This window comes from Dermacentor silvarum, chromosome 1 (assembly GCF_013339745.2).
Source record: "Dermacentor silvarum isolate Dsil-2018 chromosome 1, BIME_Dsil_1.4, whole genome shotgun sequence".
Taxonomy (NCBI): domain Eukaryota; kingdom Metazoa; phylum Arthropoda; class Arachnida; order Ixodida; family Ixodidae; genus Dermacentor; species Dermacentor silvarum.
Genome location: NC_051154.1, coordinates 21,509,678 through 21,522,681, shown reverse-complemented (window position 1 = coordinate 21,522,681; position 13,004 = coordinate 21,509,678). Strand labels below are relative to the sequence as shown.

Here is a 13,004-nt window from a genome sequence, read left to right as displayed (position 1 = left end):
GCGGTGGCCAAAACTATTCTGGATGTCCGCAACGCTGCTCCTACCGAGGCTCGTTTGGAGTCTTGGATGTAACGAGGTTAGAGCAGAGAAAGCAACTGGCCAGAGCCGGTCCGGCCGCCTCCTCGTGGCTGCCAGCCAAGTCGGGAGGAACAGCGAGGCGGCCGCAACAAAGGATACACATGCACTCGGCCGACGCCAAGGTAACAACCGACAAAAACGCCCAGGATTCGCCTCTCCGACAGGAAGAGCACGCAGCGCCAAGTGACCCAGAAAGGGGCTCGTGCTGCTCTTAACTGAGCAGCCTCATCTGCATTCGAGGATGCCGCCTTCGCCAGAGACGCAATCGCCAAGCGCGGCGTCAATGTTGCCCGGTGAATCCGCATTTGATACAGGCGGTAGCAGTGGGCGGCCACTCCGCAGTGGCGCCCCCATCTCCGCCATACTCGCAGCTGTGCACCGCTCTCGAAGCAGTCAGTTCCCTCATACATCTAAAAAGCACGCGCTGCTGCTGCGCAAACTCATCTCTACAGAATTACCTGTCTGGTTGGGAACATTGATCAAGACTCAGAGATTGACTCCAACCAAATAAGGAAATTTACTAGCCCGACGTTTCGGAACCAATTCGGCTCCTTCTTCAGGGGGTATTCTTCGGAGAAAGCGGCACACCGCCACCTCCGAAGAATACCCCCTGAAGAGGGAGCCGAATTGGTTCCGAAACGTCGGGCTAGTAAATTTCCTTATTTGGTTGGAGTCAATCTCTGAGTCTTACGCATCTCTGCAACGCCGAAAACAAGCACGCCAGTTGCCCGAACGCGAGATGGTAGCGCTGTCGTGCACAGTGAGTCAAGCAGACGCCGAACCGAACGACTGCCTTCTGAAGCTTCGCTCACGTGCTACACCACCATTACAGCGCCTCACGTACCTCTGTGGTTCTGGAGAGCGACAATGACCGGCGTACATACAGCGCGAAGAAAACGCAGACATATGAATGGACCCGAAAGGCGTGTTGAGCGAAAATGCGAGACTGAACAAATTTTAACCGCACACGCCCGGTTCAGAGCCACACCCGTGGGCACCCGATTTCAGGCGACAGACCCGTATAGCCGGTTCTTGCTCATTACGCCGCAGTCAGATCCAGCTCAGCAGTTTCTCATAAGCCTTTCACAGCACTGGCGTAACGACTATGTACAAGATCAGTTATGGCCGACATACTTGTGTCTGGTCGAAAAATATGCGCTTCCCGCATTCGTACACTCTATCTGCCACACTTCAATCGTAGAACCCCCCTCTTCCACCCGATTAGCACAGCTGCGTCAAGCAACCCGCCCTCATTACAAGCAGCACGTGGCAACCAAACTTCAAAATGTCTTTTTTTTTTTTCTTTCGGAAATCCAGCGAGAAAAAACGTTATGACGAGCGTAAAGTATAAACCGCATTCACGCGATCTTGCGCGCGACAGCGACAAGCGACGCGATGGAGATGGCTGTCGCGGTCGCTCGTCGCCTACAAGTCGCACCGCATGCGAGCGACGACTTCGAGCGACGTCTCCCCGGTGTTGCCGGTATGAGGGCAGCAAATACTCGCCGAAAGTGGCGTGACGCTTGCTTTATTAATTTAAATTGATGTGTTTTAGTGTAAAGAGCAGCATAACTATTTCTAAAAGTCTTGCACTACGTTATTATCCTTGCACGTATCAAAATCTAGTCGTTTGCTCGTTCCGTGCGACAATCGGTAGTACTTGACTGATGTATATCTAGTTCCGGCTTCGCGCTATTGGCTAGTCGCTCATAGCACTTCCGGGCGACGAGCGACGAATTCTAGATTTCTAGAACCGAGCGATTGAGCGAAAAGACCAAGCGATCTGTTCGCGCGACGGCCCGTTTCGTCGCTCGAAGCCGTCGCTCGTCGCCGTCGCGCACAAAATCGCGTGAATGCGGTTTGGGCTTAATGCGACATCGTAGACGCACACACTTTGTACTCCCGCCCTCGGCGCTTAGCTTCGCTGGGGACGCGTGTACGCCCTATAGCAGTCCATCAGCCGAAAGACTCGCCAATAGTATCGATAACCGGGACATGCTCCCTCAAGTGGCCCGCGTGCAAGCCGACCACTTCTAGCGCTGCGCAAACACTGCGCGCCGCTGAAAGGAGGCAGGGACCACGAATCCAGTTTGGCCCCTCCAGCCTCTCGCCGCGCGCACATCGACCGGCAGCGCCCAACATGGCGGCGTGGGCTCAGGTTGAGGCGCCGCATCCTCGCGCCGGCAACACTACCTGCCCGCGGCGAACAATGAGAGGAACTGGCCCAGCTGCGCTGCTATCCGACACTTTTCGGCCTTCGCCGGCTGTGCCGCGCGCAAAGCGCCGCGCTGGTACCATCGCGAGATAGCACTCGCGCGCGCAGCGTCTCAAAGAACCGATCGCGCGACGGCGTGTCGCGTAGCGTGTGTACACACGAACGCCCGGCTTTCAGCGCCGTTGTCGGCACCGCACGATTCAATGCACCGCATCTCTCTCTCTCGCACGCCCTAATGGAATAAAGTTGCACGCCAGGGGCTGGTGCGCTACAACGTCGCACTGCAGAGCTTAGCACCTCACATACACGCGACACCGTGTTATGGCGTGTGTGACAGTGTCGCTCTTGTGTTCGGTACGCTACGGACACGACACACGGTTTCATTTTTTTTTTTTTTTTCGTATTGCAGCTAAGCGCGACGCCTCGATTTCGCCGTTTTACTCGAATTGCATTATGGCAAACAATGTGACAGCTTTATCATCCGGCACACACGTAACAGAACACAGCCCCCCCCCCCCCCCCCCACTTTCCATCCATCATTGACACCGCCTGCACGTATACAATATATTGTGAGTAAAACAATGCGCGCGTGCACTGAGTAAGGAAACCACGGAAAATGGCTCGAAAGGAACCGCCTCACAAAGGTAAGCAGAAGAGCAACGCAAAATGTATCCGTCATGACAATTAGAATGACCAAGCGCGAAAAAAAAAAAAAAAGAATGCCACAGCAATAACTATTTTGCAGTGACAATGTTACTGCACAAAAGTGCAAAGAATCGCTGGAATCCCTGCAAAAGAAGCTAAAAGCGGGCGCGCCATCGGGGCACGAGCCGGTGAGCAGAGTGGCCGGAAGTCGGGCCCGTATACGTGCGCAAGATGAGCCACAACTTGAAAGTGGCGATAGGTAGGGAGTGACTGTCGTTTCTCAACTGGGTTGGCCCAACCACCCAACTGTCTCAGCATAATAGGCAGAACCAAGATCGGCTGCCAAGTAAAGCACATCAAGCCTGGCGCGCTGTACGCCAGCAGGGTGGTTTATGAAATCCCCCCGTCTTGTGGAAAGTCCCAAGCTGGCCGCTGCGCCCATGATCGAATGAGGGAGCACGCTAATAACTTCAAGAATTTGACTGCGCATATTTCCGCGCATTGTAAAGCCTGCTATTGTCAGAGATTTGATGATGCGAATAACCTGGGCAGAAGAAAGACAAAAAGGCACGTGAGCTATTGGAAGCGTTTTATATAAACGGAAGTAGTGCTTGTGTAAGTCAGACTAGTGTTTGATACAACGCGGAGCATACTTTCTTTAGAAATGATCTTGCTAGTTCTGACTTGAACTGTATCTCGCTGCCTTTCGAATAAAGTTCTTAGTAGCACGTACCTGTGACGTGTTTGCGATTGTGCCTTCGCACTACAATAGACAGTTTTAGTATAGCGTAAAGGAGCAAACGCAAATGGCGTTAGCGTGCACCACACTGCGCATGCTCTGTACGTAAACGGTGTTGGAGCTCTTACGCTATTTTCGGGATTTAGCGATGAGCGCAAGGGGAGCCCTACGTACGGCAACATGGCTTCGGATCTATCGAATCGTTGGCCTGCACTGTTCGGCTCATTCGTTCCCCACTAATCCTCGTGTTTGCTTTATATTTGTGTGATGATGCTTCGACAGCGGCGTACAGGTGACGAATGGGCGTGGCGTTGTTTTCGATATACGTTCTCGATTAGCGGCGCAGTAGGCTTAACGAGAGGGTTTGCTCAGGTTTGCTGTATCAGCGTCGAGATGGCGCTGTGTTATCTAAACTTAAGAAAGGACAGGTAATATGGGTCCCACAGAACACACGATCGCGGCGTGCGAAGAATAATCGGTGTGTTTCGCGACTCTCGACAAAACAACACTGAAACCAAACACTACATGCGTAATTAACGCAGCGACTGTGGCTTTGAATAAGCTTGACTTAGGGACACACTTGCGGATTCAGCATTGGATAAGCTCGACATTTCGTGTGGATTTGGCTTTCCAGTACTTTGTTGGCGCCGTATGTTTGCGTTAGCGTTTTGCTCCGTTCCGCTATTCTAAAACACTACCTTGTGCCGCGCAGTGCAGCCTTTCTTAGCGTTGCGTTGCGTCGCACGCTAACGCTAACTCAAGCGTTTTACGCTATACTAAAGCTCTCTACTATAAACAACTAGCCCAACAACCAGTCCTCCTTCACTGGAACGCTAGCTGCATTACGCACTGGTACGATTCTGCAATGGAAAACAGCAGTTACAAGTAACAATGATTTACTGGACTTTGGGCCATGAAATACGCTCTACACAGCCGTTCAGCCTGGTGCGTGCGTAGCGTATCAGGGTGAACGAGAGCCACCATCTTACCAAGACCTGTAGTGCAAGCAGGAATCCCCACTCATCGCCAGGATGGGCTACTTCGCGGGGCTCATAATTGAAAAGAATCCCTACAAAATACGGCACAAGGTATCGTATTTTGCTTTATTTGCGCCCCCTCGTCATTGACGAGGTCGCGCCGCCGTCATCGCTGGGATGGACCATTCGGCGCGACGCATGGCGAGGGAGGGTTACAAAACACGGGCCCAGATGTTCTGTCGGGTGCGCACTGATTTTCGCAGCAGACGTGCGATATAATTTGCGCTTCTGTATACAGCACGAGTTTTTCGTCTCTTCCCTTTTTTTGCGCCGTGAATATCCCGTAAGTGAACAACTTGCACTTTTCTCAACTTTCGCTGCATCACCCGTTCACGTTCTTCGAACAACTTGCAGAAAACAAAAAGAAACCCACGGCGAAACTGCAAATATAGGCACCAAGAAAGTTTCCAAAGCCCGAACGCGACTCGTGATAGCCCGTGCAGTCAAGCTCACGTATTTAGGCACATGACAACTAATGTCAATGTCAGAGCGATAGGCTACCCTCTCCATCTTGATATCCAGTTAAATTTACCGACCAATCAGTGCGACGCACACGTGTTACACTTTGACTACTTGGCAGTAGTTGACGTTTGAAAAATGCAGCGCTAACCGCATGCACACATAGTGTGAGTGCACCGATTAAGAGCTTTTGCTGTGTGGGTGCACAGCAAGGCGATTTTCATGCGACAAACCAAGTGAGCCTGATATCTTGGCAACTCGCGCCTATTTAGACCAGGCGCCCCAGCTAGAGCTGACAACCATCCCGACTCTTCAGTAAACGTCCCGTGCCCTGAACTGACCTAGTCTGGACGGCCAAATGTCCCGACTATTGCTCTTTTTTTCTTCCTGCTCTATAACGCTAAATATACCAGATTTACTTTTTTTATAATGCCTGAAAAAATTATGGGGTTTTACTACAACGCAACGCAAGCACACGGGCGTTTTTGCATTTCGCCTTCATCGAAATGCGGCCGCCGCGACCGGGATTCGATACCGCGACCTCGTGCAGTCTAATGTTAGGCGAAAACCCTCATCAGTATTCCGACAGCAGCTTCAATGTGGCGCGAAGCCCTGCAGACTAGTGTAGCGTTAACAGGAATCTGCGAAACGCGCCATATTGGGCATTGCCTTCCCCGCAAAGTACAAATGTTTAAATGACGCCAGTTTCCACTGGTGAAGTGTTCTTTCAGCACTACATTCTTACTCATTCGGCGGAAGTCGTGGAACTTAAGCGATGTGCCAACGTTCAAATTTTCGAATGAGAATCGAAGAGTATCCGCTATTCGATTCGAAAATTCACTGCAGAAGTTTTCCCAATATTCGCTTGTGTCCAAACAAAAATAACACTTAGTGGAGTCTTGGGGAAAGGCCGACACAAGTGAGGGCTGTCTCGAATGGTTCTTCTGCAAGAGTGCTGCATCAACTTCTGCTCAACGGTTTCCTGTCATTCACCAAAATTGTCTTTCCTTCAAACAGTCTACGAATCTATCTACTGTCTCGTTTAGGCAAAACAATTGTTTTGGCAGTACGGCATTTATCTCCTTCAACGAAAACGTGTATATGGTGACGCAGCATCGTTAACTTCTTTCATTACTGTCAATGTCATAATACACGAGATAACTGATCGCAGCTGTTTATCATTCACAACCTCTCAGTTGATCGGACGTCGTGTTGTGAACGGCATTAACTTTACACTTAGAAAATATTTGGCATTCGATTCGAATACACGCAATGCTGATTACTAGACGAGAAAATGAGGACAAACCTTCCATCACTTGAATTTGGAACTCAAACCACCGCGTCGATACGCCACTGTGACGTCACGAATTTCAGAGTACTTTCTCGTATTCGGAACTATTCCGTGAGGAGGAAAAAAAGTATTTAATCTTTTCCAGGTTGAGTTTTCAATCATTTACAATGCACTGCATTCCTTCTTCAAGGATAAACAATAACCATACAAGATGTGACACTAAAAATCCGCTACGTCACGGGAAGCTGCTGCGGGAACCATAAAGAGGCGTCGCCACCCTCACGGCAAGACAGAGCTTTTCGAAATTTCGGAAATACAGCTCAACTTAATAATTTTAGAAAGGGCGTTGGAATAACAAAAATTTCAAAATCCAATTAAATATTCCAAACTTCTAAAAAAGTGAACGGAAAAGCTTCGTGGAGTCTGTACGGCAACAAAAGGCCTGTTTACATTACTTGACACATGTAATGCCGTCAATAACTGGTTGTCAACTGAGAGGATTGTAAATCAGAAACAATAGAAAGCGCTATCAATCTGAGGCGCAATGACAGTAACAAAGAGAAAAACCTAAGCAGCACGTCCAGGTGCATGTATAGTAATGCAGGCGCTAGGGGCAATACTACACCATTGGGCATCGTTTTCAAAAACCTTATACAAGGTGAGATTGGTAAAACAATCAATCGTTTTGTCTAAGAGACAGCGAGTTTGTAGGCTGCCTAAGGCAAGGCATGCTTACTCAACGACTAGTAAAAATTGCGCGTAAGTGACCTCCTCCACATGCTTGTTCAGGAATTGCAACCTCTGTGCAACCACCGCTGATCCACTGCGCAAGAATCATTCGGACAAGTCTCCATTTGCATCAGCGTTTCTCCCTGTAAAGTGCAAGAACTGTCGTTGCCCCTTACAGTATTCGAACGACACGTGTATTCGACAACCTCGAGTAGTAAATTCTCGAATACGAATCGAATAGCCAAGACTATGCAATTCGTATTTGAAATTTTGTATAGTCTCACACCCATACTATATAGTTAGGTGTTTTTTTTTTTCCCGACAGAGGGCGACAGTGCGCACACTCCCCGACACCCAGCGCCAACCTAACGCAAACGTCGATCACTGGAGCGTTTGCAATATGCCTATAATGAACTTTTTTTTTTTATGACACGTTTTGGGTCGACAAATATTGGCCGCCTTCACTTACGATTCCGAAACACAAACAGCGCAGGAAGCGCTGCTCACATAATTCTCGACACTTTCGCGACGCTGAGAAGCTTACCGAGATGACCTGCTGAGGCATGACGTCATTCATCGCGTGGCAGTATACACCGCAGGCGATCGTAGGGCGCTGACAGATGAGTTTCACATTAATCACACAAAGAACCCGTTGACGCAAGGAAAACTGGAAGCATCACGTCGGTAGTGCTTTGGACGCTCTCCGCGTGCCCAGTTTTGGAATTCAATTAAGCAGAAAAAAAAAAAGACTACTTTTGTCGACGAATATTAAAAGAACGGATGACGTTTTTAAGATCGCGTAAATTGTTCTTGCCTCCCGCAACGCTGTCCTGCAATACTGCCATCGCTGTATGGCCGTTAAAACCAGTAATCAATAACCAATTTTGTTTAGCTATCGGACTGCGACGTCTACTCGACGCCGTGCTGAAGGGAATAGTGAAGAAAGCACCCAAGCATCGGGTGCGAAGCACCTTATGCGCTCGGGCTGTCGGCGTCTCCTGTCGTCGTCGTAGTCACGGTAAGCAAGCGGCTCGTGCTCGGCACGCGCTCGTGCCACTGCTCCCGCGTTCGTTGTCTGCCACAGCTGGCTGCGTTGCCGCTCATCATTCCAGCGTAGAATTTCACTTCTGTCATCGTAACGGGGCGCCCACGTTTACGGGGTTATGAGCCATTGCTTAAGGCATTATAAGCCCATTAGCGGTGCATCACTGCATGCTTCGCACCTCCCACAGGTTTCACGTTAGTGGAGCTGCATTTCGCTCAATGGGTCAGTTGACACTTACGCATAAAATTTAATTCATACCACTCAAACCGAGCCTACGACTTAACTCGTGCTAACTAATAACTAATGCCCACACCGCCATGGGGCCGTACTCGTGCCAGCCAGCGGCGAAGTTTTTAAAATATGTTTCCATTAAGCAGCTGGTACACGAAAGAAAGGGAATTACAGCCGACATCTGAACTGCAGCGGGGGGGGGGGGGGGGGGGGGGGGGGGGACTACGACAAGAGTAGCAGGGATGAAACTACACCCGATAGTTTGTCATTACTGTGCTTTTGAAATGGCTGCCCATGCTCAGCTTTCGTGGCCGGTCATCAATGCGACCCTCGCCGGCCCTAGAAATAAGCAGCGTTGCGGTGTAGGTGCACCGAGACCAAGCGCGAGCGTGCCTGCGAATGGGGAATCGTGCGTCGGAACCGTGTTATCTCTGGAACCGGAAGCGCCGATGAGCCCTTTCCGATTTTACCTCAGTTCACGTTGATTGCCAGCGGATGAGACGGAAGGGCACCCTCCCTGCCACCACCTTTGCTGAAGACTGCCACCGCGAGTCGCCACCTACTTTTCTCCCTATCCCATGACGAAGCTGCGCCGTTATCCCTCCAGGGTTGCAGAAATAAGCGCAAGCTCTTCTCCAAGATCAATCACTACGATGCCCTTCGTCCCAGTGGTAAGTCGCGCTGAACCCTAAAGCACACTAAAGTGAAACACTAAATACACTTACGACTAGTGAGGCATTCTTTAAAAACTCTTGTTCCTTCGTTTAAAGGAAAAATTACTAGCGCAGAAAATGAAGCACAAATTTCCTTTTAGCTTCAGACTCAAGCTCCAACACCAACACGTAGCGGATTCCCATCATTCTCTAATATTTGGGTTGATTTAGCGCAACGTTTTTCCTACATTTAATCCTAGCTTCGTCCTGTTTGAAACATTAATTTATCGATACACAAATACCTAGACAGGAGAAAAAAAAACCCGTGACGTCCGGGGAAGCTGGAGTTCCAGCGCGGCGACGCCACATAGTTTTATTTTAGCGCATATTCTGGTGTCTTCGCTCACGGTAAGAGACCTTTTCTGTATTCCCACGAACGTATACACATATAAAGCTTAATTTCGTGAACCTGCAACGTCAAATTGATGTCTTGTCACCGGCCAGATGCCCCTTACGCGGAGTTGGCACCCAGCTCGGGCGATAACGTTATGCAACATCGTTTTAGACTCCGGGGATTGTTCGCTGCAATTCACGACACATTTGCATGAAGTTTGAACACGAATGCATTATGAACGCCAAGGTAACCACGCTTCTCGATGGTGAAAAGGTGAAGCGGCGGCTGTGAAGTGACTGCGGGTAAAAGCCGGCGTGCATATTCACATCGAGAAATTAACGAAAAAGAAGCAGACTTCGGTTTCACATTTCACCTGATGAATCTACAGCTGTTAATACATCACGTTGGTTGGTAGATCGAGCCTCAAATTTATTTCGAAAAAAAAAAAAAACGGGACGTCGCGCAATTTCAACACTAATGAGGGGACGTTAAAATAACGAAAAAAAAAAAAAAAGCCGTTTGGTTACCCCAGTGATTTGTGCCATTGAAGAGGCACCAATACCCCCACAGTGTTGTAGCTTGCGCTGCGAGAAACCAGCCGTGCCAAAAGCAAGACGGGATAACCGGAACCGGAACTGGAGCAGCACCCAAAGTCACCCGAGGCCAGCTGTCAATCCCACAAGTCATCAGAAGTAAAACACAGGAAGCGAAACCAGTAAGTTGCGGTGTCATGGCAAAAATATCGGAACCGCACTAGGCACCAATCGCAGTATCCCTTGACTGAACTGCAGGCTACTGAAATCAGCTACCAAGTGTCTCACATTTTTCCTATTGTATGAGCGACGCCGTTATCTTTTGAAGCAGTTAACTGAAGGGCGCCACGCCCAGACTATATCGAACGAATATGTCGGGGGGGGGGGGGGGGGGAGGAATGACAGCTGCAAGTCGCATACAGATTTTGATTGGAGGCCAAATTTGAAGCAACTCTTCTGCTTACTGACAACGCTGGTATTCGACCATAAACGGCTATTTGTATAAATTATGCTGCACAATTTTAAGCGCACAAGAGTTCCCGTGCCTAGAGGTAAGGCGAAAGTTGGAATGCAATTATAAAGGAGAAAACATTTGGCAACTTTGTTAAATGCATTACTGTTTATAATCGTTGGCCGCATTAAAGTTTCCACACAGTCTGACAAAAAGCCATTACACACACACACACACACACACACACACACACACACACACACACACACACACACACACACAGCAAGACATCAACACTCCATGTGAACATATAAACAACACTTGGCCTAAGCTAGTAGAAAGCACTGGGTTTGATGTTCCATTCGTTACTTGCAAAATTAGCCAATGACACAGGTAGTTATTTACAGAAAGATCGCTACAACCAAAAAAAAAAAAAAAATCAGCTCAACCCAAATTGGAAGTACAAAGCGAACGTTATGGCTGAATCCAAACACATGAATCCGCAACAGAGAAACAACAATCACTCGTGGTCAAACATTAGGAAACATAAGAACTCTCACTAGAGCTTCACTTCGACGGCTTAGAGTTCGCGAAACTTTAGGGAACAAACGTGCAGAACGACCAGCGGGCACTCACGACTGACGCGCCTGCAACACACACATCATGCCAACACGTTTAATGTCTTCATTCGCACAAGTAATTCCTACTGTGAAGAGGCTGCGCGCGTTAAGGCAAGGCGGTGTTCAGGGAAGTGTAGGGGGGATACGACGCGCTTTCACTTGGAGCTACACCACCAAATGTGCGGCGTCAAAGCGAACGTGACAAGCATGCCGAGATCGACTACCCGGTTGTACCTGGCGCTGCGAGAAATCAGCCGTGCCAAAAGCGAGACGGGATAACCGGAACCGGAACTGGAGCAGCACCCTCGAGTTGAGCTTACTCAGCAGCACGCTTATCGACACACCATTCAATAGAGCACCCAAGGCAGCTGATTTCAACTCGCCACCGTTCACAGCGTTTTCAGTCCCACGCGCGCACGCACGCATACATGCAAGTTTCGTAGCGAAAAACATCGGTGCTGCCGATCGCTGTCGGAAGCAGCCACGCCGTTCCCTAAAAAAACAACCTTGCAAATGTACGAAGCTTCACGATCGATGGCAACATCTTAGGTCAACGCAATCGGTAGTGTGACTTGACACCTGGGCGGCATCGCGCCACCCGCTCACGGCCGGCCCTCAATGGCGAATAGGCGTGGCACATCACCGCACGTGGAGAAGACGCTAGGCGGCTCGCAGGCGCGAATCACGAGCATGCTTCTTTCTCACGAAATTTTGCGGAACACACTCCAAAGGTTAGTCCGTTTAGGAAAAGTTCGAAATGCCCAGGAAATAGGCACGCCGCGAAACCTGTTCTTGGCTTGCCGCCAGGATTATCATTCTGTGCAGTGGCAGTGCATCTGTGCGCAGGCATGCGATGTTTAGGCACGCCAGTTTTGATCCAGAACCACTAAGCGTCGAAAGTCACACTTCACAGCTCTGCCGTAGATCAACCGCAATGTACAGGAGCAAGATATAACGCAAAGGCACCGTGTTTCTCCCCACGGTAACCATGAAATAACAGACAACTAAATCGGTATAGTTGCGTAAAAATAAATACAGTGTCCCTGGCGGAGTCAACTCGTGCCAACACGGCGGCAGCAAAGATGCTTGCAAGCGGCGTGCGCGACAGCAACGGAACATGGCGTCTAAAGCTAGACTCCCATCGAAACCGCGCCTCGCGCACGCGCGTGAGCCTTGGTAAAAAATCAGCGAACAAACTTGTTCACCACTCTCTTGACACGGTGCAGGAAAATGTCAGACTGATCACGTTTCTCTTCACCCCACATCAGTATGCACGGTAAGCTAAAATGACCGTCCACCTGAAGTGATTCTCCCCCTCTCCCATATGCACTGTGGAGAGCTTGTAAACTCCGCCGGTTAAGCCTGAACTTAGTTTCAAAGAGTTCACACTGATGAAATGATGCTATTGGAGAGACGGCAGCAAATGATCCAAGCCAAGAGCAAATATACAACTCGACTATCGAGCGAAGCACTGTCTTACCTTTCGATGAAGTCAGTCTCTCAACAGACGAATGTGAGCCCAACAGCTATCGTTCAAAGTGACTCGAATAGCGGACGGCAGGGCGCGGCACGGCGCTGTTCCGTCAAACGCGTTCACACCCTCACTTCAATCATCTAAAGAACATTATTTCTGACCAATTTAGGCTCAAATTTGTCGCTAACTTTTTAAAAGATTAAATATTTTAAATATTTTAAACACTCAACTTGTTTAAGTTTTTGCGTTTGTTCAATTAGCGAACGGGAGTACAAACAATGCAAATAACCAACTTAAATAATACTTGTTTAATAATTACAGTAATAAATTTTAACTTGTAGTAATTAAAATAACAAAGTAAGTTTATTTCGTTACTACTCTTAATTTTTTAATGCATTTTACACTGTATT

At 49.0% G+C, this 13,004-nt stretch overlaps 1 protein-coding gene across 11 annotated transcripts in view; it reads right to left on the bottom strand.

Moving 5' to 3' along the window:
- The window catches only part of LOC119457926 (protein hu-li tai shao-like), a 124,252-nt gene extending 111,509 nt beyond the window's left edge, over positions 1–12,743 (bottom strand). For all 11 annotated transcript variants that reach the window (XM_037719719.2, XM_037719728.2, XM_037719694.2 and 8 more), the window contains exon 1: positions 12,601–12,743. The gene's annotated coding sequence lies outside the window, so the exon portion shown is untranslated. The remainder of the gene's footprint in view (positions 1–12,600) is intronic.
- Positions 12,744–13,004: the final 261 nt, after the last annotated feature.